General features: G+C 41.0%; 1 protein-coding gene and 2 long non-coding RNA genes across 5 annotated transcripts in view; 2 read left to right on the top strand and 1 right to left on the bottom strand.

The window, feature by feature from the left end:
* Positions 1-3069, top strand: part of LOC117811267 — a 3440-nt gene extending 371 nt beyond the window's left edge. Inside the window, exon 2 of the long non-coding RNA XR_004630965.1 lies at positions 2954-3069. This is a non-coding gene — a long non-coding RNA (uncharacterized LOC117811267). The remainder of the gene's footprint in view (positions 1-2953) is intronic.
* Positions 1-13326, top strand: part of LOC117811873 (NLR family CARD domain-containing protein 3-like) — a 197907-nt gene that overhangs the window by 44957 nt on the left and 139624 nt on the right.
* LOC117811262 lies at positions 11963-12888 on the bottom strand. Of its 3 annotated transcripts, XR_004630960.1 has the most exons (5): positions 12605-12888; positions 12468-12533; positions 12288-12344; positions 12066-12197; positions 11974-11985 (listed from the first exon to the last, which is right to left on the bottom strand). It is a non-coding gene; the product is annotated as an uncharacterized LOC117811262 (long non-coding RNA). The 3 variants fall into 3 exon arrangements; XR_004630959.1 differs by having other exon boundaries at positions 11963-12197; XR_004630958.1 differs by lacking the exons at positions 11974-11985; positions 12066-12197 and having other exon boundaries at positions 12204-12344.

Here is a 13326-nt window from a genome sequence, read left to right as displayed (position 1 = left end):
TGGCCAGGTTTATCATTACACGCAGCTGGATCTTAAACACATAATGTGTGATGCATTGAATTTTTGTTTCTGTTATGGGAATGACTATGAATTACAAAAAAATGTATGACCAAATAATTTCTGTACATAAATTATCATATATGTGTATGATAAAATATTTTTGAATGTATTCTGTGTGTGTACATTTTCACAAAATGTTATTATCATATGATATGGCAGGTTGTGTAATTATATTTTTCTGTCACTTTAGGAAAATGGAATTGGTTTAAGCAGACAGAGGACAGTGAAAGTGATTGTGGAACTAGGAAGAGGGCACTGAATATGCTTGTGTTATTAGGAGTTAGGAGTTATTAAATCAAAATGTTGTCACACAGGGAAAATCCTCCTCTTTCTTTCTTTTTTAAGTTATATTTACTACTCACACCTCATACACTCAGGCTCCAAAAACCCCAAAACTCTCTTTTCCACAATCGACAGACTCCTCAGACCCGCCAACACCACCTCCACGTCCTTTACAGTCGACAAATGCAACTCTTTTCTTTCATTTTTTCAAACAAAAATTGACATAATCTACGGCAATCTGACCACCTCCACCGCCCCCCCAACCTCCCCACCCAGCCCCCCTCCTCTCATCACTAAGCCTCTGTCACAGTTCTCACTCCTCTCTGAAATACAACTGTCAAAACACCTACCTGGAATAAAAACCTCCACCTGCATCCTTGATCCCATCCCAACCAATCTCATCAAGTCCTGTCTTCCAACCATCTCCTCACTCATTACTGGAATCATCAATTCATCCCTCAGCTCAGGATCTGTGCCTCCACCACTTAAACTTGCCGTCGTCACCCCCATCCTCAAAAAACCTGGACTTGACCCAAACATTATGTCAAATTTCCGGCCCATTTCAAATCTTCCCTTTCTGTCAAAAATTCTGGAACGTGTTGTTTCTGCACAAATCAAATCGCACCTCAACTCCAATGACCTGTTTGAACCATTTCAATCCGGATTCCGCACCCATCACAGCACCGAAACAGCTCTCCTTAAAATCACCAACGACCTCCTCCTATCTGCAGACTCTGGCCATCTCAACATCCTCATCCTTCTGGACCTCACCGCAGCTTTTGACTCCATAAACCACACCATCCTCCTCTCCCGCCTGGAATCCCACCTCAATATAACTGGCACCGCCCTTTCCTGGTTAAGATCATACCTCTCTGACAGACAACAGTTCATCCATATCAACAACTGCTCCTCCTCCACTGCCCCTCTGTCACAAGGCGTCCCCCAGGGTTCGGTGCTTGGTCCTCTGCTATTCATTCTCTACATGCTCCCCCTTGGTCACATCATACGCAAACACGGTTTCCATTTTCACAGTTATGCCGACGACGTCCAAATTTACATCTCCACCAAATCCATCACCTCCGCAACCCTCACCACACTCACTGACTGTCTTACCGAAATTAAAACCTGGATGCAAAAAAACTTCCTTCAACTAAACTGCGACAAATCAGATATCATCATCATCGGACCCAAATCCCTCACCACAACCACCCAAAACTTCTCCCTCACATTTGATAACACCACTCTGACTCCATCAACCCATGTTAGAAACCTCGGTATAATTTTTGACACCAACCTCACCTTTGAAAAACATGTCACTAACATCACCAAAACCGCCTTCTTTCACCTGAAAAACATCGCCCGACTCCGCCCACTACTCTCCTTTGCTGCAGCTGAAACCCTGATCCATGCTTTCATCACCTCCAGAATTGACTACTGTAACAGCATCTTATATGGTTCATCATCCAAAGTCCTCAATAAACTCCAGTACATCCAGAACTCAGCTGCCCGCCTACTCACTCACTCCCGTTCCCGTGATCACATCACCCCTGTCCTCCAAAACCTCCACTGGCTTCCTGTCCCCCAACGCATTCACTTCAAAGTCCTCCTCCTGACTTACAAAGCCCTCCATCACCTGGCTCCCTCCTATCTCACTGACCTGCTTCACCCTCACAACCCCTCCCGTGCTCTCCGCTCTTCTGATGAAAACCTCCTCTCCCCACCCTGTAGGACCAAGCACCGAACCTGGGGCGATAGGGCTTACTCCATTGCTGCCCCTGCCCTCTGGAACTCCCTCCCCACACACATACGCAACTCCACTGACCTCCAAACATTCAAATCCCACCTCAAAACACACCTCTTCAGAACTGCTTTTAACTGTTAATGTTTTTATTTCCACTGTGTTTTTAACTTGTTTCTTTTATTGTGTCTTTTATTGTGTGCTATTTGTAAAGTGTCTTTGAGTTCTGTGAAAAGCGCTATATAAATAAAATGTATTATTATTATTATTATATTTGGCTTTGACTCATTTTATTTATAGAGGAGAGGACAGTGTAGAAACTAGGAGAGAGTGGGGGAAAAATGCGATTAAAAAGCTGCAGGCTGGGCTAGAAACCGGACCAATTATATCATAGGTGTGCTACTTAACCATTAGGCCAAGACCGCACCAGAGTCGCAACAGGTCCGCAAACTCTCCAAACTATATAAACGCTGTCCAAACTCTAGTGTCCAAACTATCAAAACTCTATCCGAAGTCTGAACTGACCGCATCTCTCCATCAAACACCCACATTTTGAACGGAGCCTGAGGGGTTTATATTGCTGTCAAACCTCGCAGCAAAATCTGAACAACTTGCCGAAGCAGTCACGTGGTACAGCCGGGCAGCGAGGCTTCGGACGTCATCATTTTCGGCTCCTCCCCTCAATGAAGCAAGCCTCGATACACGCTTCACGGAAACGCCCCCTCCATTACTCGACACACGCTTCGAAGCCTCGGCACATCTCGTAACATCACTAGTTGCCATCATACATTTATCAATTACACAGCTAAAACATTCTACAGAACACCATAACTGCTCCAAACTCTGTTACTGTTCACTGTTTATTCCCCATAGATTGGTACGGCCAAATCACGCACCGGCAACCAGACACACACCGATCGCCTGCGGGTTCAACACACACACACACACATGAATACAGGCTGAATACAATAAAAGAACTTTGTATCCTCCTCTCTGCCTTATCATTTTATAAATCATGTTATGTCATGTACTTATTTACTTTGGCTCATGCCACAACAACAGGGTCTAGGTAACAATTTCCCCAGGTACATATTAACGTAACGGGTCTGACAGGACCTCCGTTACACATGTGGATAATGGTTCAACATTAAAATGAGATTTAATCTGTTTCCAGGTACACATAATGCTGTGGATCATATTACTGCTGTTATATAATGACTTATCTGTTTTAATTGGTGATAGGACCAATGCAACAATCTCATAAGGTATACATTCCTCTCGTTCCATTTTAATCCAAGTAGGTTGCATAAAAGTGTGATCCAGCCACATTATTATGTTACGAAGAGCACAAGCGTAATAGTACTACAAAAAATTTGGAAGGGACAGACCCCCCTCTGATTTTGATTTGCATAGGTGAACTTTACTAATTCTATGAGCCTTATAGTCCCATAGAAACGGAACAATAATGGAGTCAAGTTTTTAAAAAAACCTTCTTAGGCAGGAAAATTTGAATATTTTGAAATAGTTAGAGAATTTGAGGGAGACAGGCCATTTTGACTGCATTAACTCTTCCTATCAGAGAGATGGGTGATGACCTCCAGAACCGGATGTTATTTTGCAATTTAGTTAGAAGAGGGAGAAAGTTAGCCTTAAAAAGTGATTGGAAATCCTTAGTGACTTCTATTCCTAAGTATGTGAATTTCTCGGGTGCAATCTTAAAGGGAAGGTCTTGCAATATGGAGAGATCAGGAAGTTTTATAGGCATGGACAGGGCTGGACTGGGACCAAAAAATGGCCCTGGCATTTTTGGCCATGGCGGCCCACCATGATTATTTATACGATATACAAAAGCACAAGACATACCAGAGGATATATGTGCACATTGTGTTGTTTCAAAAATTAAAATAAAGCGCAGCAGCCTACATGGAAGAGAGTAACCATGTTAAAAAATGGATACACTCTTTCACTACTCACAGAGACTTTCATCTTGGGAGAGATGGACACAGTGTCACAATTCCATCTTGAAGTGAAAGTGGATGTCAAAGAAACAATGTTAGTGTGTCTTTTCAATGTTTAATGAAATATACTGTTTATACAAATACACAATTAAGACCACAGTAAGACCATATATCCCTGTAAAATAAAGAGCTACTCATCAAAGTGGCACATTAAAGGATGAACAACAGAGAGAGAATGAGAGAGAAAGATAGAGAGATACAGAGACAGGCAGACAAAGGAAAGAAAGAGAGCAGGGATCAGTGAAGGTATAGTTTAAATAATGTTTAGGTGAACAGAGAGATAACAGCTTATTTTGTACTTACATATGCTGAGACAGAAGGCTGCATGGACCTTGGTGCTCTGAGGGAGACAGAAAGCAGAGGTGAGGTCAGATATGCTAGATTCATCTGATACTGTCTCTTCTAGAATTAAAATAAGAACTATTTAATAAAGTCACAATGAAAGAAAAAGAACACATGTAAACTCCACATCAGGGAAAGGCAAACCTTCACTCCAAAGGGAGAGAAAGAGAGGACAAGTGGGTCAAGAGTGAGGATGAGACTATTTCAAAACATTTATGTTGACATTATTGGTGTCTTTAAAATAATGCAATAATAGATGGTTGCATTCATTACAGTCACTCTGTAAAAGTAGTAGGCTTTAGGACCATCCAGGTGGATGTCAGCAAGAACACATAACAACAGTATACAGTATAGTAAACTTACATGACTGAAGAATGCCTGTGAAGTCCACACCAATGAAAGGCACATCCCTGGAACACCCCTGGGGGACAGGGGCCGCACCTTCCTGCAGTCCAACTTGAGCAGTAAGAACATGGCAGTAAGTTTGACACATTTTGCTGTCCACTTGTTTTTAACTTTTTCTCTCGCAGCTTTTCAGCGCCCCCCTTGCGCTTTTGTTGTTGATCCATTTCCACTCACTTCTCTCCAACTCCGGTCAGCTCTAATGGCAACATTTGATAACCTGGGTCAAGCAGGAGGGGAGGGGTGGGCCGAGGAAGTCTGAGAAATGTCATTGTTTTTTCATAAATCAACAAATGGCTCATCGCGGTCGATAGAAATGATTTATAATATTGTAACGTCCGTCCGGACGCTGCAATGATGACGAGCTGATTAGTGAACACAAGAGCTTTATGAACTGGTCACTGTCGGCCGTGACCACGCCCACTAACAACACGAGAATGATTAAATGAAAGAACTAACAACTTCTCCTGTGCTGTCTCTCGTCCTTCAAGCTCACACACACTCTCACTCACACACACTCTCACTCACACACACTCTCACTCACACACACTCACTCACACACCTCAGCCCCTCCCTCCTGCTGCACTGCGTGCCGCTCACTGATGCCTTCACTAACTGTCAACACTGTAGGAATTAGGAACATCTGCACCGAACACATTCAACAAACAGTAGCTGTTACAATGTACTTTTTGGGTTAAATTATGACAGCCCAGGGCCGGCCCAAAAATGTGCGTCGGCCCACCGGGCAATGTACCCGGTACGCCAGATGGCCTGTCCATGCCTGCTTCTGGACCAATTAATTTTATAGCCTGAAAAATTTCCGAAATGAGAGATGGTCTCTAGAATGACTGGTATGGTATATTGAGAATTGGTTACATACAACAAGATATCATCAGCATATAATGAAATTTTGCTTGTAGTATCACCTGTCTTGTATCCATGAATACAGGGATTACAACAGATTATTTGAGCAAGAGGTTCAAGGACTAGAGCGAAAAGTAAAGGAGACAAGGAACAACCTTGCCTTGTGCCTCTATGCAGTTGGAATGAAGCAGAGAGCACCTTGTTAGTAAGAACTCTAGCACATGGCTGATGATAAAGAATTTCCAACCACTTAACAAATTTGTTACCTATATTATATTTCTTCAGGGTAGCGAAGAGGCAAGGCTATTCCAGTTGATCAAAAGCCTTCTCTGCATCGAGAGAAAGGACGACTAAATCATCTGTTTTCCAGTCCTGAGTATAAATTACATTGAAAAGGCGTCTTAAATTAAAGAAAGAATGCCTGTTGGGTATAAACCCTGTCTGATCAGGATGAACAAGTTTTCCAACGACAGAGCTAAGTCTTTCAGCCAAGATTTTTGCTAATATTTTTTGGTCATATGGTAAGAGTGATATCGGTCTATAGCTACTAGCTTCCTCTGGATCTTTCCCTTTTTTATGTATAAGTGTTATGATGGCCTCATTTAGCATTGGAGGTAATTTACCATCTATATTTGCTTGAGTATACATTTTTAACAAATAGGGAGAGAGAAGATCACTAAATTCTTTATGAAATTCACACGGATAGCCATCTGGACCTGCTGATTTTCCACTTTTAAGAGTCTTAATAGCTTGTTCTATGTCTTCCAGATTTAAGGGTGGGAGGTTGCAGCTGTCTAGAAATGTTTTTATTGATTAAATTATTCTTTACAGCCTTGGAGGAATACAGGGATTCATAAAATTGCTTAAATCTGCTATTAATGTCCTTTTGAGATATTAATATATCTCCATCCTCTGTTTTTACTTTGTAAATTGTGTGGTCACTTTCCATCTTCTTGCCAATAATCTATGAGGTTTTTCACCAAACTCAAAATATTTTTGTTGTGTGAAAATAAATGCCCTAGTAATACGATCTAAAAGCAATTTGTTGTGTCTATATCTTAAGGATAGAATTTTCTTATGTGTTTCTGTTGAAGGTTTTTCTGTGTTTTCTTAATCCAAACGGTTCATTTGTTCTTCCAGCTCTACCCGTTTCTTTTTCTTCCTTGCAGCCTGAAAAGATATAATGCACCCTCTTAAAGCTGGGGTTGGTAATCAGATTTAGATCCACTTTTTGTCATACTGGTTAAAATGATCTTTATGTCCTGATGGTAATCAATACATGATGTGTTCCTAAAAAAGAGTGGAAAAAAAGCTGCTATCTGCAGCCGGAGTAAACCTGGGAAAACACCAACCAATCACCGTTTTTTGGCTCCCCAAATTTTAAACCAATCAAATCCCGCCCTGCTGTTCTGCCCTCCTCCTGCGCGTACATTTCCCCGGCGTTCACTCCTCCGAGTCCCCGTCTCCTGCCTCTGCTTCCCCTGACTCTATTTACTGCCCCTCTCGCTCGTCCTCGGGCCTGTCCCCTCTGACCTGATGAGGTGCTTTGCTCAGGACTGTAGTCCGGATCAGAGTCTAAAAAGCTCTCACCAACAAGCAGAATAATTAATGACGTTCAGTAAGTCCTACAGAAAATATATATGTATTGTAGTGTCCGTCCGGACGCTGTAGTGATGACGAGCCGATTCGTGAACACGTTGATCTTTAATAACCGGTCACTGTCGGCCGTGATCACGCCAACCAACAAAACAACAATCAATGTTTGAATGAATGAAAAACTTCTCCTCTTGTCTCTCCAGCTCACACACTCTACACCTCTCCTGATGCCTTCACTGACTGTCAACACTGTAGGAATTAAGAGCATCTACACTGAACACGTTTAACAAACAGTAGAGTTGTTACAGTATTATATATGTGTTATAACTTTTCTCCTGATATCGTGTCACCAGTACAACTGGATAATGCTAGAATGACAGTTGTGAGTACTAACAGCAGCCATGTTTGTTTGTGTTTTTAACTTTCACTATGAGAATGTTTTGGTGAGGACTGGTTTTGAATCAGTCACGATCATATGGTCGAGAATCAGCGGTGCTCGTGCATGTGAGCGGGGGGGGGGGGGGCGTCGTTTTGGAGGAGCTCCGAGGGAGGAGGGGAGGGGTTAGACTGAGTCCAGAGGACATGCTACATTCAAATTCATGCTGGTTTTCCGAGACTACCAACCCTAGCTTTAAATAAGCTTTTAAAGTTTCCCATAATATTGAAGCTGATGTTTCAGGAAGGTCATTTATTTCTAAGAAGAAGGACATTTGTTCTTTAATAAATGTTTTAAAGGTGACATATCATGCAAAATCGACTTTTTAATGGTTCTCTACCTGAAATATGTTTCCCTGGCATGTCTACAAACCCCCCGAGAATGAGAAAAATCCATTCTGCCCCTGTTCTAATTTCTCAACCTTTCTGTAAATGTGTGCTGAAACAAGCCGTTTCAGACTTCCGTGTTTTTGTTACGTCTGTCATGGAGTCAGAGCTCGGAGCTTGTTCAGCCCATAGACTGTATAAAATACAACTCAACCCCTCCTCTGTTTTTCATTACCTGCACACATGTGTGCTAACAAGGAGCTTAGGAGGGAGGCATGCTAGTTGTCATAGTTCAGTCTGATGATGCAAAGTTCTTTCATTATACAACTTGTAGATTAACCAGGGTGCAATGTGACCAGGGTTTCAACTATCATAGCCGTCCATGTGACAAAGTGCATTTGGCCCTCTGCAGCTAAACTACCATCTTCTCCAGCAATGTGCTATAAATTCCACACCCTGTGAATCGACCAACTTGATGATGCATCTCATGCTATCTTGTGACACAACAAATCCCTGTTGAACTGCACAAAGATGTAGCCAAAGATAACCCTGAATAACTGTAATAATTCATTGAACAAAATATTTCTTGTTCTTAGTTGTAGTGTTGACTTAAAACCAGGAAGAAGTTCCTTTACAGACAATTTAGATTGTTCACATCACATAAGTGTTCACACTTGTATTAATTTTACTTGAATCTGTCACTTTTGATAGTGAAATGTTACTTTGAAATATTGAGCTATTCTGGCCACATGTAGACTGGCTTATATTATGAGTTATGAGGTGTAAATATGTTGCTTATGTATTACCAAGAATTTTTTTTTAACTTTAAATGTGAATAAAATGTGACCTTCTTCCACCACATTTGTATATTGGTCTTGCACTGAATGTTGATCTCATATTTAATAAGCGCCCTGTCCATTTGTGTAAAAATTGATGGGATTAACAAGGTTTAAATACAACTGTTTGAGAATGTTATATAGCTTTCTATAGGTAATCATATTGGACAAAAAATGTTAGAAAGTATTTTATAGCTTTGACTTAAACAGTTGTGAAAACAGTTGACCAGTACATACGTGGAATGTACACTGCTTTGCGTGGCCATTCAGTAATAATGCCCTGAAAAGTCCAGTAACAAATAGCCACTAGTGAGGAGAGCTAAAGACAGAGAGCATAAAGGAAAACATAAAAAAAATGAAATGGTTTAACTGAAGCCTCACAGTAAATGTGCAATTGTCATTTGGGCTACTCTAAACAAAAACATGGGGCAGTAATTCAAAAGCCCTCTCTTGAAAAAGTGAACAAGAGAAACAGAAATTGTTTTGCTGAGGGTCAAGGGTCTTTATTGATACATTTATGACAAAGTATTACATTTCCATGTTTGGTTGCTTTTAAGCATTTAGCATTATACATAGTTGCTACACATTTTTAGTGGCTTTAGAATCCAATATACAGTGGGGCAAAAAAGTATTTAGTCAGCCACTGATTTTGCAAGTTCTCCTACTTAGAAAGATGAGAGAGGTCTGTAATTTTCATCAGAGGTACACTTCAACTATGAGAGACAACATGAGAAAAAAAATCCAGGAAATCACATTCAAAGAAAACATTAACTGTCAGAGTCATTAGAGTCATATCCTTACACTAACTTCAATTACAACATAATACAATTACAATCCAAATATGGAACCAAGGTACACTGCCCATTTTCCTTTGGTTTAATCAATATTTGATTCATACCTCTCATTAAATATTTTGAAGTATTTCATCTCTCAACATGATACACAGATCAGCTGCAGCAAGTGGATCTGCTGGGGCCTCCCATTCATTCTCCTCCATCAGTTGACAACACAGTTCAAAAACAGTTTCATCGCATGGAAACTGGCCTTTGGGGGTACACTCTTCCATACACAAGGTGACCTCCTCCATGGAAATAGGCTTCAGTCTATCCTAAGCACTGTACAGCTCTAGGAATGAGTACATCACAACTGGCCGACCAGATGCTGCACCACCACTTGACATTGGTCTGATTTTATGTGCATTCCATGTTTTGACAACTTCCTCAAGTTCATCCTGCATAGAAAGAAGCACAGTAAAAGCAGATTACTTCAATGTAAAATAGGTCTCATACTATGGAACTACTGCCTGTCTGAGTTTAGGCCTATTTTGCTGCAGAGGTTGTATGACCCAATCAGCTTTGTCCAATCTTAACAGGCAACAATCACTTTGGTCAATTACCAATAAGAAATGAGAAACCTAGCAGCATAAGACAACTTCACTTCCACCAAACACCTAAAGAGGTCAGTATTTTTACTGTCATTATTCTGTGACCTTCATTTGCTATTCAATTTATTTGGCATGGCAAAGGAATGCAGGCTCAGACTAGGGCATCAGCCTGCATCAGACCAGTAGCATTAGATAGATAGATAGATAGATAGATAGATAGATAGATAGATAGATAGATAGATAGATAGATAGATAGATAGATAGATAGATATAAACAAACTTTATTAATCCTTGGGAAGGTTCCCTCAGGAAATTCAGATTCCAGCAGCCAGGTAACACCACAGGACAGAACACACAGATATCAAAGATAAGAAGTCACAGGTTATATACACACAGTACAGTTCACAGTAGCAACAATATACAAGTCTAAAAAGGAATACCGGTGCAGGTTCATAATAAAATAGCAGCAGCAATAATAAATAGATTGATAATTAACTATAAATAATGAGTAGTACAAGCTTGTTTGAATTGTGTTGTGGTCAGTTCAGTTAAGACTATTTTTCTCCCCCCCAATCCTCTGTCCTCCTCCCGCCCCCCCTCCTCCCTCTAAGTGAGGGGGTTGCCCTGTCTAACCTTTAGTATGACAACACTAAATATTTTGATATCCTGTTGGTAGTCACATAGAGTAAATTACATCGTCAATGGCATTTTTAGAGAAGTACCCACTTTTACTGCTTTTAACCCTGTAACGCCAAGCGTACCATATTTGATACATCCGTTTTTGAGATCTTTACATAATAAGTTTGATATATTTTTTCTGATAAAAACCTGATGTTTACAATCAGATACATGCAGTGCACAGATAATCCACCAGGGGTCCGTTTCACAAAGCAGGTTTAGTGAATACTCTGAGTTTGTTAACCCTGAAATGAGGGAAACTCTGTGTTTTCCGTTTCACAAAGGGGGGTAACTCAAACCAGAGAAAGAGGGGTAACTCTAGCCTGTTTCACAGAGGGAGGTAACTCAAACTCTCGGTCAGTTACCTTAGTAACAGACTCTATGAACCTAATCTGGTCGGGACCAGGTTTTTCTCAATGAACCTCAAGTTTCTCTCAGTCTCCGCCCCCTTTCAGCCACACACGGTATTTGATTTCCTCATTCATTCAGTCGGCAGGCGAGTGTTGGCGTAGCGTATTTCTGCCGTCTGTTATTTAAATAATAATTCAAAAATCAATCAGTAGGCCTATATTATGTGCCAACTTTTTTCACTAAAATGGCATGTCCTTTTGTTAATGATCCCGTGGATGAAGGTGCAGCATTATCAGACCGCGCATAGATGTTTTAGCATTTCTGGACAATTATCTTTTTGAGCGGTACCGTTTCACTTCACAGTCGGTCATCTACATACACAACCTAATCCGTCCGTACATTTGCAACATTACCCATCGTAGTCATGCTCTTACATCCCAGCAGATATTGTGTGTTGCTCTGCGTTTTTTTGCAAATGGGAGTTTTTTGTATAATGTTGGAGATGCAGAGCACTTACGTAAGGCCACTGTATGCAGGACGGCAGAGCAGCCAGAGACACCATATCCCGCACCCACTTCAGAGATTAAGACAATATCATCACCACTACCACCACCAACACAGCAGCAGGCAAATAAAAACATAATACAAATTTCATTTGGTCTTCTTTATTTCCTACAAATACAAGAGATAGTTTAGTTAATGTTCCTGTAGTTAACATAATTAACATAATTCACCTGTGACCATGCACCCACCTCTAACTTGTGCTCTAATAATTCAATTTCGAGATCTGCCCTTCTCATCTGGCGGTCCAAGAACTGCATTTCTTTGTTGGTTTTTTCAATTTTTTTCAGAAGAAATATTTTATAGATATCTTTAACTGGTAACTGGGAATACACAAGGAGGACATTAAATTATACAGTTGCACATGAATTCCACAGAATGAACCTCTGGTGTTTACTGAACATCCATCTCACTGTGTCAATCTGTGCAGTTGAAGTTGAGGGACCCTCCTGCTGCTGCCCAGCCATGCCCTGTTAAAAAGGATGAGAATGTGTTAATACTTCAGTGTAGGCTAAATGTCACACTCTATTTTACACCAGAATGTTAAGAAATGGGAATGGGAAGACAACTTGCAATAACATATCAAATGTTACCTCTACAGGCCTTTCTGGTTCCCCCTCTGTGAAGGCAGCAGACAAAGTCTCCTCGTACTCTTCATCCTAGATGAGTGATATGTCTCAGTATACTTAAACCACCATTTGGCAAAATCTTTGGTGTATTGCCTACTTACAGTTACAAGGTCTGTTGTGGCGTGAGGGGGCTCCACCAGGCAGATAGCACCATCAGCAAAAGTTGGGAGAAAAAAAAAAAAGACATGAAAGGGAAATAAATATTTGTATGAATAGGCTTAAAAAAAGATATATAGGTCTAGGAATATTACATGTTATAAAGGCACTTGTGTCTTGGGGGGTGGGCTCAGAGGATGAGCTCCCTCCAGGGATTCCCTCAGTCGCTGGCCTTCCAAAATTCTGGCTCAGGGCCAGCTCCTCTGCCTCCGTTAGAGGTGGCGGTGCTCGGCCGGCACCCGTTTTACAGGCATCTGCTTTCTTTCTGTTGGCTGAGTAGAAGTCTGTGTTAGTTTAAATAGGCTTAATTATTTAACAGAACATGATATAGATGAAAATACATGCATGTGTGTGAAAACAGCATTATGTTGGGGATAAAACAACTGCACAGTCAAACAGCCACTTAATATTTACTTTACAATGTAAAACATGATCAAAATGAGGTACCCCCATGATATTATGCCGAGGTCTTTCCTGTTTGAACAATGTTTTTATATTTTCATCTTAAGCTGCAGCCAGGTGCGCTTCTCCACCGCGTGATTGCACCTTAATGAAATAAATGAATAGGCTACCATTCAAGCAGTTTCCCCCTGTGATTGCAAAGGACTACATTTAAACGTACGCATTGACCCGAGCCGCAATCTCCTCCCATGCCGTCTCCCTCTGT

Source organism: Notolabrus celidotus, chromosome 4 (genome assembly GCF_009762535.1).
Source record: "Notolabrus celidotus isolate fNotCel1 chromosome 4, fNotCel1.pri, whole genome shotgun sequence".
In the NCBI taxonomy this organism is placed as follows: Eukaryota; Metazoa; Chordata; class Actinopteri; order Labriformes; family Labridae; genus Notolabrus; species Notolabrus celidotus.
The sequence above is the reverse complement of the archived record's forward strand: the minus strand, read 5'-3'. Positions and strand labels throughout refer to the sequence as shown.